The sequence below is a fragment of the Engystomops pustulosus genome, chromosome 3 (assembly GCF_040894005.1).
Source record: "Engystomops pustulosus chromosome 3, aEngPut4.maternal, whole genome shotgun sequence".
NCBI classification, from domain to species: Eukaryota; Metazoa; Chordata; class Amphibia; order Anura; family Leptodactylidae; genus Engystomops; species Engystomops pustulosus.
The window spans coordinates 63,478,998-63,495,666 of record NC_092413.1 but is presented as its reverse complement, the minus strand read 5'-3'; the positions used below and the strand labels follow the sequence as shown (position 1 = coordinate 63,495,666).

General features: G+C 40.1%; 1 long non-coding RNA gene across 1 annotated transcript in view; it reads left to right on the top strand.

The window, feature by feature from the left end:
• The first annotated feature begins 644 nt into the window (after nt 1–644).
• The window catches only part of LOC140121414 (uncharacterized), an 88,940-nt gene continuing 72,915 nt past the window's right edge, over nt 645–16,669 (top strand). Inside the window, exon 1 of the long non-coding RNA XR_011854082.1 lies at nt 645–699. This is a non-coding gene — a long non-coding RNA (uncharacterized lncRNA). The remainder of the gene's footprint in view (nt 700–16,669) is intronic.

Here is a 16,669-nt window from a genome sequence, read left to right as displayed (position 1 = left end):
TGTAAAAGCAAAGTTAACGCATGTGTTAACAAAACGCATCAGTTAACGCATTGGTAACGCATGTGTTAACATCGCGTTTACGATGCGTTTTGTAAACAGAAATGTTCACAGTGATGTCATTAGGCAAATTACCTCTCCTCAGCTGTTGTATATGCGTTTCAAACGCAATGAAAACGCAGGTCAAAACGCAACATGTGAACGCGCCCTGAGGGCGCGTTCACACGTTGCGTTTTGGTCGCGTTTTCATTGCGTTTGAAACGCATATACAACAGCTGTTGAGAGGTGATTTGCCTAATCACATTACCGTTCACGTCTGTAAACGCAATGTTAACGCATGCGTTAACAAAACGCACGTGTTAACACGTTGTTAACACATGCGTTAACATCGCGTTTACGATGCGTTTTGTAAACGGAAATGTTAAAAGTGATGTAATTAGGCAAATCACCCCTCCTGAGCTGTTGTATATGCGTTTCAAACGCAATGAAAACGCAGGTCAAAATGCAACGTGTGAACGCGCCCTCAGTGTCACAATTTAAATAGCTTTTTTTCCCCCTTTCTTTGTCTGGCTTGCTAATTGAGAGGGTAGATTAGGGTGCACAGGTGATAAATTAAGGGATAGCAGCTCAGTTTAAAGCTCGCTCATTGTACTTCTGAGTGGTTTGTGAACACAAGCAGATTTCTAAAAAGTCCACAGAACTGTAAGTAATCTTCATTATGTCTCTTGATTTGTACACTCCTTACAGTTTTGTAACTAGGATATGGCTAGTAGGATTGGTGGTATACTCCAGTGCACACTCTGACGTATGTATACACTGCTGGAGTTCCAGGGTGAATACCGCTGTGACAGATGTGCCCATGTTTTTCTACTGGAAGCTCGTGTTAGAGATATGGAGGAAGATATTGCACGGCTGCGAGCAATCAACAATCTTAAGAGGAGTATGCTGCAAGCAATAAGCGGGATAGAAGTGGAGATTGGAGAAGAAAGCCAGCAGGGCCAAGTGGGTAGCTGTGTTACTGTAAATAGAGGGGGCAGAAAGGGGAAAATGAAGGCCAATTCTGGCTCTGAACATCCAAGCAAAATCCAATGCTAAATTGTGCAATGATGTAAGAACTTCAGGGTCAGAAATGGCAGCCCTAGTGGATCCTGCTCTCCCTGCCGGGGGAGCAGACTAGCTAGTAGTAGGGTGGATGGGAGTGCAGGTAAGCCAAGGCAGCTAGTAGTTGTAGGGGACTCTATAAACAGGAAAACGGATAGAATAATTTGTCGCCAAGACCGCCTCAACCGAATGGTTTGCTGTCTCCCTGGTGCCAGGCATGTGGTGGAATGACTGGATAAATTACTGGGAGGGGCTGGGGATGACCCACCTGTCGTGGTCCATGTTGGAACCAATAACATAATAGATGGTAGGTGGAGGAGCCTGAAGAATAATTTTAACCCCTTAGCGCTCCACGCCGTAGCTGTACTGCGCTGGGTCCTGCGAATAGCGCTCAGCACCGTAGAGCTACGGCGCGGAGACGATGCCGTTTTTGGGGGCGCCGATCATTGCTATGGCATCTCTGGGGTCCAATCAGGCAGTGAAGGCAGTGCCATTAAGATGGCGTCTCTGACGTCATCTTTCAGGCACAGTGTCAGCCTATGCATGTGCAAAGCAACAAAACATATGTACTCCAGAATGATACTGAGCAAAGTACAACATGCAAAAAACAAGCCATTAACCAGCTCTGTAGCCAAAAATGTAAAAATGTTATGCTACTTGGAAGACGGAGATGCAAAAATGATAGATTTTCCCCCACATTAGGGTTTTATTTGGCAAATTTGGTAAAACATAAGAAAAAATATTCTGGTATCCCCGTAATCGTATCGACCCATAGAATAAAGATAACATGATTATTAGGTTATACGGTGAACACGAAAAAAAGTTCAAAATCCAGTACAGAATTGATGCTTTTCTACTCGTGACCTCAAAAAAAGTTCCTAAATTTTTAACAATAGGGGATATCAACCCCAAAATGGTAACACTGGAAAAAGCATCTTGTCCCGCAAAAAAAGGCCATCACATGGCCCCAATAATGAAAACGCTAAAATTTTATAGCCTGCAAAATGGGCCAATGAGGAAACTAAAATCCTGGCAGCTGCAGGTCCCTCCTTCCCTTCTGCGCCTCATCATGCACCCATAAAACAAGTCATGGCCACATGTGGGGAATTGTATGGTGGATTTTCTCATTTTATCTTTTGGAAATGTGTAAATTTTAGGGCTAAATGAACATATAACCGACAAAATTTTACCATTCTACATTTCACCTCCATTTTGATTCAATTACTACAAAGATCTCAAGGGGTTAACAATCTTCCTAAAAGCTGATAGTTTGAGGGGTGCAGATTTGATAATGGGTTGGTTATATAGGGTGGTTTTAATGCTAAATATGTAAAATTTCATTCAAAACTGTATTTATCCCCAAAATAGTAAATTCTTAAAATACGGAAAATCGATAATCAATTTGTAAGCCGCATGACATCAAAATAAATTATCCAGACATTTCAAAAATGATGAAAATGTAAAGTAGACATATGGGAAATGTTATTCAGCAACTTATTTAGGTGGTAAATCAATCTGCCTGAAAACGCGATGACTTCAAAAATGGCAAATTTTTCAAAAAATTCATCATCATTTTTTTCTTTTGTAAATAAACGCAAAACTTATAAGCCAAAATTTACCACTAAAATGAAGTATAACGTGGGGAAAAAATAATCTCAGAATCACATTGATAAGTAACAGTGTTCAAAAGTTATAACCATATAAAGAGACGCAAGTCAGAATACAAAAAATGGGACTGAGCCTTAAGCTACAATACGGCTGCATGCTTAAGGGGTTAAAGAATTAGGTTAAAAGCTTAACCCCTAGGCGCACCAGGACGTTATAGTACGTCCCCGGGGCTAGATGCTTAGCGCACGGGGACGTTCTATAACGTCCTGCTTCTGGCACCGGCTCACGAACGGAGCCGGTACCAGAAGCAGCGGCTGTCAGCTGTCTAGTACAGCTGACAGCCTGCGCTAACACCCGCGATCGGAGCCGGCTCCGATCGCGGGTGTTAACCCCTTACACGCCGCGGTCAAACATGACCGCGGCGTGTAAGGGTGTTTGCGTTGTGGATCGGATCCCCCGTGCCGCTTACCGGGGGATCCGATCCACTTCTGGGCAGCTCCGAGGACTGGCATGTGCCCCGGAGCTGCCCGGTCTCCATGGCAGCCAGACCCCTTCCGGGTCTGGCTGTAAACTGTCTGAGCATGCGCAAGCTTGCTCAGACAGTTTACACTGCTCTACAATAAAATAGTATTGTAGAGCAGTGTATTGAACTTAAACCAGTGATCAGAGCATCACTGGTTTAAGTTCAAGTGTATGCAAAAACACTTAACACTACACATTATAATAAATAAAAAATAAATACATAAAAATATAAGCCCCTAAAATGTCACTTTCCCATAAAAACACTTAATAAAGTATAAAAAACACAAAAAACCCCGCATATTTGGTATTGCCGCGTCCGTAACAATCTGTATAATACAGAATCGTTACTGGACCCGCACGGTACACGCCGTAGAAAAAAAAACGCAAAAACGTTCCGAAAAAAGATAATTTTTAATTCATACCCTATAAAAAAATGCTCTAAAAAGTAATTTAAAAAATGTTATGCACTCCAAAATGAGCCCACTAAAAAGAACAACTCTTCTCGCAAAAAATAAGCCCCTAACCAGATTTGTCAGCCGAAAAATAAAAAAGTTATGCATATGAAAAGATGGTGATGCTAAAATGAACAAGATTTTCTCCAAATTGGTTTTTATTCAGTACAATTGAATAAAATACACAAAACCCCACATATTTGGTATCCCTGCATCCGTAACAATCTGCATAATAAAACAGAATCGTTATTAGATCCGCAAAGTGAACCCCGTAAAAAACAAAACAAAAAAAAGCTCCAGAAAAAAGATCATTTTCAATTAATACCCTATAAAAATGCTCTAAAAAGGGATTTAAAAAATGTTATGCACTCTAAAATAAGACCACTAAAAAGAACAATCCTTCTCGCAAAAAATAAGCCCTTAAACAGATTTGTGAGGCAAAAAATAAAAAAGTTATGCATATGAAAGACGGTGATGCTAAAATTAACAACATTTTTGCCAAATTACTTTTTATGCAGTAGAAATGGGGAAAAAAATAAAAAATCTATATAAATGAGGTCTTTTTGTAATCGTGGAGACCCATAGAATAAAAATAATATACTATTTTTATGGTATGGTAAACGGGCAAAAAAAAAAACCCATAAAAATCTTCCTGAAAAGTGATGATTTTCATTTCCTCCACCAACAAAGAGTTAATAAAATCTCACCAATTAGCCTATAGATTCCCCCAAATTACGTACCAGAAAAGTGCATCTCATGTGGCAAAAGAAATAAGCCCCTATAGGTCCACATTAAAAAAAAGAAAAAAATTATAGCCTGTACAATGTGACATAGAAAATCTGCTCTGGATGGCGCCTCCTTCCCTTCTATGCCCGGCCGTGCGCCCATACAGCAGGTTACCACCACATATAGAGTATCCGTGTACTCGGGAGTAATTGGGTAGCAAACTTTGTGGAGCCTTTATTCATTTAATCCATTGTAAATGTTTAATTTTCCACCCAAAATGGGTGTATTGTGAAAAAATATTACAATTTGCAGACTGCACCTCCATTTTGTTTTAACCCCTATAAAACACGTAAAGCGTTAACAAACTTCTTAAAAGTGGTTTTTCATACGTTGAGGTGTGTAGTTTCCACAATGGGGTAATTTACGAGTCTCACTATTATTTAGGCCTCTCAGTGTCAATTAGAAGTTGAGCAGGTCCATCTAAATGCGGGTTTTGGTGATTTTACAAAAAATGTGAAAAATGATACCTAAATTCTGAGCCTTATAACATTCTAGTAAAATATGTGGAATCTTAAAAAACCATGCCAACATAAAGCAGACATTTGGGAAATGTAAGTTATGAATTTATTTGGGAGCTATGACTATCTGCATCAAAAGTAGAGAATTTAGAATGTTGAAAATAAAGAATTTTTCCAATTTTTTTCCAAATTTAGTTTTTTTTCATAACTAAACACAAAAGATATCATCCAAATTTTTAAACAAATTTGAAGTACAATGTGTCACGAGAAAACAATCTAAAAATCCCCTGGATATCTCATAGCGTTCCAAAGCTATAACCACTTATAGTGACACAGGTCAGATTTGAAGAATGGGGCCGCGTCCTTAAGGCCAAAATAGGCTGTGTCCCCTAGGGGTTAAGGGAAGGACCTCCAAGGTAGTATTCTCCTAAATTCTACCTGTGCCATGCACTACACAGAGCAGACAGCGGGAGCTCAGGGAGTTAAATGCATGGCTCAGATCCTGGTGTAGAGCAGAGGGATTTGGGTTCCTAGAGCACTGGGCTGACTTTTCATTTGGGTACAAGCTGTTTTCCACAGATAACTTGCACCTAAATGGAAGGGGGGCTGCTATGCTGGAGGAGAAGATCCTAAGATTCTAACAGGGATTGCGGAGTATTTAATTTAGGATTGGGGGAGGAAGAAAAGGAAGACACTGGGGGCGAGTTCATAACGTGATGCTAACGCACAGGGGACGGGGCTCGGAGCGATCGCATATGCGTTTCCAGAGAAACGCATGCCTGGGAAACGCATATGCGAACTGCCCGAGCACTGCCCCCTGTGCGCTAGTGCCGGGTTATGAACGCGACGCTAGCAGAATGTGTGAACGCGCCGTAAAGGGGTAGACAGGTCAGGGAGGTGGCCGCCTATGTTGGTGGGTGCGAAGTGGGCAGTGAATTGTGGAGTAAGGCAGTGGATAAGGAAATCCACAATTTACTAAACAGAGTATATATATATGCCAGTAATTACTATAAATTAAGTAAATAACTGTGGAAAATTAAAATGTATGTTCACAAATGCCAGAAGTATCACAGGCAAAATGGGCGAGCTTGAGGGCGCGTTCACACGTTGCGTTTTGACCTGCGTTTTCATTGCATTTGAAACGCATATACAACAGCTGAGGAGAGGTGATTTGCCTAATTACATCACTGTAAACGTTTCAGTTTACAAAACGCATCGTAAATGCGATGTTAACGCATGCGTTAACAAAGCGTTAACACGTGCGTTTTGTTAACGCATGCGTTAACATTGCGTTTACAAACGTAAACGGTAATGTAATTAGGCAAATTACCTCACATCAGCTGTTGTATATGCGTTTCAAACGCAATGAAAACGCAACCAAAACGCAACGCGTGAACGCGCCCTGAGGCTCTGGTATTAGAGGAACAGTTAGATGTTGTTGGTGTAGCGGAGACATGGCTCGATGCATCGCATGATTCAAGGTTTTACTCTTTTGAAAAGACAGGGCAAATAGGAGGGGAGGTGGTGTATGTCTGTATGTCATAAGAGACTTTAAAATGATTCTCAATGAGACAGTGGTCAATGAAGAGTGTGAGGTGGTTGAAATTTAAAGCCTCTTCTTAATCTGTGAAGGGGAGACATTTTATCAACTTTCTGCAGGATAATTTTATGGCGCAGCTTGTACAAAATCCCACAAGAGGTGACGCGTTGTTGAACATTGTGATTTCAAACAATGTGGAAATTGTCCAAAATGTGACTGTCTGGGAAACCCTTGGGAATAATATAATATAATTATTTTCCTCTTAAACTTAAAATTCAATCTTTTTGATCTTCCCACATGTTTTTGCTTTTTACAGAAGGCTATTTTCTAGAAATTCAGAGTTGCACTACAGGATATAGACTAGTATCATCACGTGACAGTCTCTGATCCCAATGTCAAATGGGAGACATTCAAATCTATGCTGGGTCCTCCTCCAATCCCGTCCTCCGTTGAACTTGATGGCCATGTGTCTTTTCTCAACCGTATAAACTATGATACTATGAATATATACTGTTATATACACCTATGCTCTGTATCCTTAGGCCTCTTGCACACTAGCGTTGCGTTTCACGTCAGGGTGCAATGCGTGAAAAACTGACGTTTTTGCTGCGTTTTTGTTTCATTTTTGTTCGCGTTTTTTTGCGTTTTCGGTGCGTTTTTCACGCGCGTTTTTTTAAGTCAATGGGACTTTTTCAAAGGGACCAAGGTTCGGGAATAAAATGTTTTATTTAATTGAAAAATAATGTCTTCTGATAAGTTGCAAACATCTGCGATCTATTCTTCACTGTTCAGCGCGTATATTATCTCCCGACAAGTTAGCAGATGTGAAGAACAGTGAAGAATAGAATAAAAACAGTGAACACAGGATCATTTAAGATAAAAACACAGTGCAGAACACAGTGCAGAATAGATTACAGATGTTTCCATACATCTGCAATGTCTTCTTCACACATATATATTGTTCTTCACATGCTATTTTGTTCGCACCGCTCCGCGCGTATCTCCCGATAAGTAAGCAGATGTGCCGAACATCTGTAATCTATTCTGCACTGTGTTCTGCACTGTGTTTTTATCTTAAATGATCCTGTGTTCACTGTGTTCACTGTTTTTATTCTATTCTTCACTGTTCTTCATTGTGTTTTTTTAATTAAATGATCGTTCGCGAGCAGGGGAAATACTGTTATACTGGTCACCTAGCAACCCTTACGTTTAAAACGCATTGCACTCGCATTGCACTTGCAATGTTTGCGAGTGCAATGCGTTTTTGATACGTCCCCATAGACTTGAATGGGGCGTGAAAAATGCGCGTGAATCGCAAAAATAGAGCATGCTGCGATTTTGACGCGCGTGCAAACGAACGCAAGCACGCGCATTGAAAACCACGCAAATGGAGAAAGACCCATTGAATACAATGGGACAGAGTGCAATGCGAGTTCTGAGCGTCAAATGCACGCGCAGAACTCGCGCGTGAAAAACGCCAGTGGAGAAGGGGCCTAAATCTTCTCTGGATAGCCACCTATGCTCCTGCAAGTGCAACAACTCCCTAATAGTCAGAATACCCGTGTCTCTCCATTCTACAAAGAGTCTACTGAGGCTCATGCAGAAACCCCTTGTCATTCCAAAGAGGGAGATATTTGGAAACCTTCCATGGCAATTTATACTTTTTGCGAATAATCTGTTTGACTTGATGTTACTATACTGAAATTGTTCCCATTAAAGAACCCACATGAGGGCTTATTTTATGTAGTTTTTTTATGGACTCACTTAAGGACACCAGACTTGCAGACTACCCCTAGTTACAGACAGACCTCTCTGCCCACTGTGACCTCTGGTGAAGCTCCATGAATGCTATAGTCCCAGGTTGTAATCATCAGCTGTAAGGTGTCTGTAATGAAGCTTTATTGATAATCCTCGGTCCCATTACAGCAAATAATTTAGAAAATTCAATTGTTACTGGGACAAAAAAATTGTCTGGAGCTACAATTATAAAATCTACAGTTCCGGCATACAAATTAAACTTAAAGGGGGATTCCTATCTGGGCATTCACATTTAATTAATTTGCCTTATGTAAGCATTTCTTAAAATTGTATGTTATTTAAAGAAATGCTCCTGTATGAAGATAATTTCTCATTAATGTAGCCATGTAGCCCCTTAGAAACGAGATGGCTTCCTCTGATACGACCACCTCACGTTTTGGCAGTGGTGGCCAGGCATGCACTATTGAGTCCTGCCTGACCACCTGGATTCAGGGTTCATTACCACAGGACGGCTGTAGGATATGCAGTAACTCCCGGACATTTCATATACAAAAAACTTTTTTGTTTCTTTGTGCAATCACCCCAGCAGAGGTGGCCGTATCTAAGGACACAGTTTTGTTTCTAAGGGACCATAAGACTAAATTTATGAGAAATTAACTTCCCACAGGTACATTTTTTTTTTTAATAACCTCTAATTGAAGAAATGTGTATGTGTGTGTATGTATGTATATGTGTAATATATAGCAAATTAATGAAATTGAATCTGAATGCCCAGACGAGAATACCAATTTAAGAACAAACCGAAAGAACTTATCAATAATGTAATATTTGTGAAATTGATAACACCGGTCTTTGTGTGGCAATGGTATTTGTCACAGTTTGGCTTTATCATTAGCATCTTGTAAAGTTCCTTTTTTTTTTTTTTTTTTCTTTCTTAAAGATTGGTCTATACATAGTTTTATTTGGTTAGAGTGTTGGTATTAATGGTGTTGCTGTATTTAGACTTTACATGCCATACATACTCAAGTATAAGCCGACCTGAGTATAAGCAGGGGCCCCTAATTTTAACACAAAAAGCTAGGAAAACCTATTGACTCAAGTATAAGTTAGTATATAGCATGCCAACTCATGCCCCCCAGTATATAGACAGAAGCCCTTTGCTCCCAGTATATAGAGAGCCGACTCATGCCTCTCAGTATACAACCTCCAACCTTTTGCCCCCCAGTTTATAGCCTGCAGCCCCTGTCCATGCCATGTATGTGTATACAGTGTATGGCGTGTACATACCGAATGTGAATATATTCATCTTATGTTTGTATATTACACTGTGTGTTTGTATATGGTCTATTTGTGTGCACATGAGTGTATAAATGTGTGATTATACAGATATGTATATTTTTTAAGTGGGAAGGCTGCTATGGGGCCCTGCCTCTCCTAGTTATAGCCCGCAGCCCTGCCAAACAGTATATAGCATGCAGTCTCTGTCCCCAATTCCCCAGTATATAGCCAGTAGGAAAAAACAAAATGTGCACTTTCCTTCCGACACCCTTCCTCCCCCAGCAGGTCCTCTTCTTTCCATCGTCTCGCATCGTCCAGCATTGGTTCCGTGTCGGTGCACGGTCTGTTGCGCGTGCCATGACGGCAGCCACTTGCTGACATCATAGAGTGTGTGCGACAAATCATGCCGATGAGGAGCAAATGCTGGACATCAATGGAAAGAAGAGGACCTGCCGGGGGGGGGGGGGAGGGGGGAGAAGATGAGTACACATTTGTTTTTCTCTTCACTAGAGTATAAGCCCAGTTTGGGTTTTTCAGCATATATTTATATAATATAGGAGGGGGCTCTATTGTAAATGCTGCCACTCTTAAATGGGTTCACCAGTTTACTTTAAGTAATTTTGCACATTGGTAAATTGCCCAATATCATACATACACATATTGCATCTATTACATTTTCAGGATCACTTAATGTAAAGTAAAACCCCAAATTCAGAAATGTCATTTACTACATCAGCCAAACATTCCTGTATATAAAATGGCTGCAGATGGAGGGTCACAGAATCCTTAACCCCATAGCGCAATAAGACGTACCCTTAAGTCTTGCTGCGCATGGGGGAGTATGAAGAGGGCTCACGGGCTGAGCCCTCTTCATACTCACCGGGCATTTGCTTCATGATGAAGCAAATGCCCATCGCTAACACCCGCGATCGGTGCTTGCACTGATCGCGGGTGTTAACCCTTTGATTGCCGCCGGCAAAGCTGCCGGCAGTATTAAAGAGCCGGCGGCGCGTGGGCGCCGCCATCTTGCCTCCGATCGTCACTCCCCGTGACCTCACCGGGGAGCGGCGATCCGTTGTCATGACAGCCTCGGATCACATAAAGATCAGAGGCTATCATGATCTCGGCTATCTATTACAATGTGCGATTTGCACATTGTAATAGATGGTATGCAAAATCCCCATATACTGCCATACTGTAGTATGGCAGTATATGATAGGATCAATCAGACAACCTAGGGTTAAAGTACCCTACGGAGTCTGAAAAATAGTAAAAAAAATAAATAAAAAAAAGTAAAAAAAAAAAAAATTATATTAAAAAAACATAAAAATTCAAATCACCCCCCTTTCCCTAGAACTGATATAAATATAAATAAACAGTAAAAATCCTAAACACATTAGGTATCGCCGCGTCCGAAAATGCCCGATCTATCAAAATATAATAACCGTTTTTCACTGCGTTTTACCCCGTAGCGGAAAATAGCGCCCGAAGTCGCAAATTGCATTTTTTTGCCATTTTGAAAAATAGAAAAAAATCTATAAAAAGTGATCAAAAGGTCGCACAGTCCTAAAAATAAAAGCGTTGAAAACGTCATCAGAAGTCGCAAAAAATGACACCACCTACAGCTCTGTACACTAAAGTATGAAAAAGTTATTAGCGCAAGAACACTGTAAAATGAAGAATTTTTTTTCTGTACAGGAGATTTTAATTTTTGTAAATGTATGAAAACATTATAAAACCTATACAAATTTGGTATCGCCGTGATCGTATTGACCCAATGAATGAAGTATACAAGTCATTTGGGGCGCACAGTGAAAGCTGTACAAACCAAGCCTACAAGAAATGGCGCAAATGTGTTTTTTCATCATTTTCACTGCATTTAGAATTTTTTTTCCGCTTCCCAGTACATGGCATGGAATATTTAATACCATCACTACGAAGTGCAATTTGTTACGCAGAAAATAAGACATGACACAGCTCTGTACATGGAAAAATAAAAAAGTTATAGATTTTTGAATGTGGGGAGTGAAAAATAAAAACGCAAAAACGAAAAAGGGCCTGGTCCTTAAGGGGTTAATGTCAATAACCAATTTACTTTCCAGGAGTTATAAGAGTGGCAAACCCCTTTAAGTTGCCAATGTGTCTTTACTGCCTTAATAATAATCTCTGAATATTCATCAAGTGATGCAGCATCCCTGATACTCGTAACTTGTAAAAGCACTGATAAATAGGAGGATCTGGAAGCAGGAGAATTGACTTTTCATATTCTCTCCCCTTATCCTGTGTCTGTCAGTAAGACGGAGAGAAACCAAAAGGTATGTGTGTGTGTGTGTATGTATATATTATATAGAGCTATATATATGCACATGCAGAGGGCTGCATGTCGAGAACAGGGAAAGGCTGAAGTTATGAAAGGAGGCAAAAGACACAAATAAATAAACTTGCAGAGACCTGTCTAATGGAAGAGATTTGTTGTACAGTTAGGATCCCATGAACCTCCATCTTCCAGGACTTAGCAGCCTTTCCAGTTCATAAAATGGCAGGAAATAAATTTAAGGGAAGACATTTCTGAACTACAGTGGTTTACTTTTACATTTCAAGGAATGGGTGCAGAACTTTAAATAGATGTATATTGCAAAGTTACCTAAGATCCTAAATCCCTCCCAGAAATTGCAGAATATATGAAGTAAAGCGACCAACCCCTTCAATCTGGCCCTGCTATAATCAAGTGTTTTATGTTCTGTTTATTTGTTACAATATTACACGTGTGTCTGTGGTGACCTCTAGTGGTCATGGTTTTTATTAAACACAGAAAAAATAATTAAAAATATATAAGTTGAAGGCTTTTCACCTGAGTTATAAAAATAATCATTATAAGTGTCATTGTTTTCCAGAATATCTGTGTACTATAATAAGTTGGTAACCGTAAGCTCAAAAGCAGGGATTTTATACAAAAAAAATTAAGCAAGATTTCTGCTGTGCCCGCCATACCATCAGATCCTCCTGCTAAATTATGTCCACTAAAACGAACAGCTAAATCTAAAAAATAAACTCCTACACAGATCAAAATTTTGACATCAACCCCTTCTCGCACCGTGACGTGATTCTACATCATTGCCATAGCCAGGTAACCATGGCAACCCTGAGGTCTGGTAAGGACCCCAGGGCTGCCTTCAGTACCAGCCTGTTAGATTGTACAGAGTGCACAATCCTAGCAATGCAGCTGTCAGGCTATGCAGAATGCATAGGCTGAATATGTAATGTGCTGCAATACATTAGTATTGCAGCATATTACAATGAACAAGTAATCAAATGATCACTTTTCATGTCCCACCCAGGGATAGAATAAAATGGTGAAAAAAGTTGTTAAAAATTGCAATTAAAAAAATTATTAAAGAATAGAACTCCCATCCCATGCAATAATCAAATAAAACATAAACATAAAGTGAAAATCACCCCCCCCCCCCAAAAAAAAACATATTGGGTATCACAACATCCATAACAACTCGTACAATAAAATAAAATTGTCATTGAACCAGTACGGTGAATGCCATTAAAAAGTAAAAATAACTCACAAAAATTACGAAATTTTCACATCTGACCTCATAAAAAACACATAAGTGATCAAAAAGTAACATTTACCCTGACCATGATACCAAGAAAAAGTACAGCTTGACCCGCAAAAAAAAGCTCTAAACAGCTCATTATTTTTATGGCACGGGGAACATCCAGTAAAAAGAATACTAAAAACCATAATCGAGAACTAATGATATTTTTTTTAATGCTCACCAAAAAAAAAAAGAGTTTAATAAAATCAGATTTTTAGCTATTGAACCCCCTGGATATGATGTACCTTAAAAGTGGATCTCATCCACAAAAAATAATCCCCCATATGTCCAAATTACAAAAAAATTAAAATTTTATAGACTTTAAAACGTGACAATGCAGATCTGCTCTGAATGGTGCTCCTTCCCTTCTATGCCCGGCCATGTGGCCATAAAGCAGTTTACCACCAAATATGTGGCATCCTCATATTCCGGAGATATTGGGTATCAAATTTTAGTCACTTAATACTTTTGTGATGGTTTAATTTTTGGCCAAAATTAATACATTGTCCAAAAAAAAAATTACAGCTTGTAAATTACACCCCCATTGTGTTTTAAAGAGAACCCATCAGGCAAATAAACCCCCTAAACTAAATATATTTTCATAAACTGCCATTAGAAAGCATTACCTCTATCAGTTCATTGTCCCTCCTACAATGTAAACTTAAAGGACACCTGTCATCAGGTCTGTGTCACTTGTCCTGTCACCTCTACCTGGTGGAGTAGCTCACAAGGATCCATCCCAGCCTTTATCTAGTTATTTCATACATTATTCATTGTAAAATCCTCTATTCTTTATCATGTAAATGAGGCTGGTCACATGGTCAGAGGCAGTGATATCACTGCTGTTCCCCCTCCCCTTTCCTCCCCCTGCTCATGTCTGTGTGTAATGTATAGTAAAGCATGGCTAGTGTGTGTGCTGCATCTGCTGACATGCTGCATCCTCCTAATATACAGGTGAGACATTTTAAGACACAGAGGGAAAGGAAAGAATGGGAGTATAAATTGATGAGGAGATTCAACACCTTGCAAAGTGGTCTTAACATTCATGCCAGCTTCATGACCTCCTACCTCTGACCTGGAGGCCACAAGCAGATAAGAGCCAGGGCTCATGTGTCTCGCCTCATAGGTTTTTAATGTTTTTATTGCCATCCTGTTGTTAATAAGATGTCCCTGTTTTTATCAATCTGTTGTTTTAGAGGTTTTTTTAATATCCTTTGATGATCACTGTTTAGTGTGTATAAAATGCTGTGAGTTTTCTGTTTCATGCATAACATCATGTCTGACGAAGAGAACTAGTATTCTCGAAAGCTCACCATCAAATATACTCAGTTAGCCTCAAAAAGGTATCGCCTGATTTCTTCACTCTTCTACAGGTGAGAGACACAGACATCAGCTACACATGAATCTGGCATGTTCTGCTGTAACATGGCTGCATGGAGCTGCTGTATCTCTCCTATACACACACACATGCGCACACACAGGCTGCAGGGGGCGTGGCCACCAGCACCAGGAAGCACATCATTATACAGGCTGTCAGTCAAGCACTGGGGGTGTGGCTGTGCCTCCCACCCATGAATAGAGTGGACAGCTTGAATATGCTAATGCTTCATTGGACATTTCACAGGTCATTTGCATACAGCTTTAGGACCTCATTGCTTAGGTTTACAGGCATGTAGAGGGACAATGAAGGGATAGAGGCAATGCTCTCTAATGGCAGTTTATGAAAATATATTTAGTTTAGGGGGGTTATTTTGCATGACGGGTTCTCTTTAACCGGTTAAGGACCGGGCCCTTTACTGTTTTTTCATTTCCATTTTTCACTCCCCACCTTCAAAAATCTATAACTTTTTTTATTTTTACACGTAAAGAGCTGTGTGATGGCTTGTTTTCTGCGTAGCAGATTGTAATTCATAGTAATGGTATTGAATATTCCATGCCATGTACTGGGAAGCGGGCAAAAAATTCCAAATGCAGTGAAAATGGTGCAAAACCGCATTTGCGCCCCAAATGACATGTCTACTTTATTCTTTGGGTTGGTACGATTACGGGGATGCCAAATTTGTATAGGTTTTATAAGGTTTTCATACATTTACAAAAATTAAAACCTCCTGTGCACAAATGTTTTTTTTTTTAATTTTGCCATCTTCTGGCGCTAATCACTTTTTTTTTATACTTTGTTGTATGAAGCTGTGGGTGGTGTCATTTTTTGCAACATTTGATAATATTTTCAATGATATCATTTTTAGGACTGTACGACCTTTTGATAACTTTTTATAGTATTTTAATATTTTTCAAAATGGCAAAAAAGTGACATTTCCGGCGCTATTTCTCGTCACAGGGTTAAACGCATTGAAAAACCGTTATATATTTTGATAAATCGGGCATTTTCGGATGCGGCGATACCTAATGTATTTATGATTTTTACTGTTTATTTATTTTTATGTCGGTTCTAGGGAAAGGGGGGTGATTTGAAACTATTTTTCAGACTCCCTAGGGTACTTTAACCCTAGGTTGTCTGATCAATCCTATCACATACTGCCATACTACAGTATGGCAGAATATGGGGATTTTCCTCCTCATTCATATCAGCACATTGTAATGAAGGGGTTAAAACGAAATAGCCTTGAGTCTTCGGAAGACCCGAGGCTACCATGGAGACAGATCGCCGCTCCCCGATGACATCACGATTAGGATTAGGCGCACGACTTGGAGGGGTAGGTTGTGTCGCTGTGGTTACAGCTAAACATTGCGGCGGCACTAGTAGACAGAGGGAGTGTGGCGTAGAATACGTTCGTAATGTATATAGGGGGCGGGAGTAGGCAGGTAACGGGGGGAAAAAAGGGGGGAATCCTGCATGAAAAATATTTAAATTCAGTGCCTCATGTATGGATAAACATGGGCGCAGATACTCATTTTTGCCCTAGTAACCTGTGTAAGGTATAACAGTGGGGCGAAAATTAGCTGTGTGTACATATACGCAGTGAAATTAGTAAGACATAAACTATTACAATTGGCGCTATTTCTTCACTTCTTTTCCCCATTTGGGGATAGGGGTAATTGGTGTGCCTGTTCTGTTGTTTCTCATGACCATATAAACGCATACTGTGGACCATACTAAATGAAAACACTCATGTCTAGTTTATCATTGAGTCCCAGAGGACCTAAAGCTCCTGTACGCAGGATCCACCTGCCCTCTTTCTGTAATAGGAGGCGCTGTCTGTCTCCTCTCAAGACAGGTACTCGTTCTAGGCCTGCAAAACGTAAGGTCTTAGGATCGGAGCTGTGGTGTGTTTTCATATGTTCGATTAGTCTAGGCGCTCCTATACCTGTCCTCAGGGATCTGGTGTGTTCATAGAACCGTCTATTTAAACTTCTAATGGTTTTCCCTACGTAGAACTTGCCACAATCACAGAAGATCACGTAAACCACATAGTCAGTCTTGCATGTTATGAGGTGTTTCAATTTTACTACTTGGCCTCCACAGTTTATCTCTTTCGTTTTTATGAACTGCGTGCAATAACTACAACTGCCACACGGGTAGTTGCCTTTTGGGGTGCTTGT